We start from the raw sequence: 1,208 nt of genomic DNA, 5'->3' as shown, positions 1-1,208 counted from the left end.
TATATATATATATATATTTAAAACTTAATAATACTTGATTTTTATTTAAAACTGTTATTTTAATGTTATCATCCAAGTTTGATTATCAATAATCCCAAACAGAAATAATAATGGAATCGACATCGAACGACGTCGAAAACATCGAGGTCGATTCAATGACGATTTCATTCGACGACATCATTTCTGATTGGGGAGATGACTGCAGAGAAAAAATTGTAATTTTTCGGTAATATATAAGATATTATAGCATTAAAAGTATGCGTACTTTATAAAGCATTTATATAACAAAAAAAATCACGAATTTAATAAATTATCGAAATATTTATGTTTATATGTATGTGTGTATAATCATAAATTTTTATTAATTGTCGGTTATGTTCTTATGCATTGTTCTTCAATTAGCTTCCTGGGCCCCATTGATCACGAAAATTTGTTTAGAGACGACGGTCTTTAATAGTTGGTTTTTAATAGTTAATCTTTAATAGTTAGTCTTTAATAATCTGTTCGACTTGCTTACTTTTTTACATTTTTTTACACTTAAAATGAAATAGATATATATTTGGCTGAAAAGAAAGAAAGCAAAGATGCTGATGAATGTAATTCACCGGCCATAGACAAACATAATACATTTATTTCTCGACAGGAAATAATATAAGGAGATTATATTCGTGCAACTTATAACTTAATCTTTTTTTATTTGCAATGATAACCAAAATTACAAAATATAAACGCAAGAGAACTAATAATCAATTCGTTTTATTTTAATTGATCGATATTATTTAATCTTCGATTTGAAATATTCTTCTTTTACTATAAAAAAATCTTTAAATTCACCTTTTTCATTTCTTTTTGTATTTGTTTGAGAAAAAATCTGGTTATTCGCGACTAATTCACTATATCCTTAATCGCAACGATATTAGATCTGTTACATGTTATTTAAAACACGGAAAAATAAACGCTGCGTTCAGCGGAACGTTTATTTCGCAACTGCTTTCCTTTGCGCTGATTGGATTATACTTTAAAATCTAGAGGAATGGTCCTATCTTAACAGATAATCATAAAACGGTTACACAACTATTGAAAGAACCTATTACATAAAAAATTAATGATTGGTTGGCAATTGTTAGTAATATTCTGAATTCATGAAGTAACTTTATTTCCAAATTCTATATCATATTTCAACAAATTATCGCGAGTTTTCTTCATTA

Source organism: Atta colombica, unplaced genomic scaffold, assembly GCF_001594045.1.
Source record: "Atta colombica isolate Treedump-2 unplaced genomic scaffold, Acol1.0 scaffold233, whole genome shotgun sequence".
In the NCBI taxonomy this organism is placed as follows: domain Eukaryota; kingdom Metazoa; phylum Arthropoda; class Insecta; order Hymenoptera; family Formicidae; genus Atta; species Atta colombica.
This window is presented reverse-complemented; position numbering follows the sequence as displayed.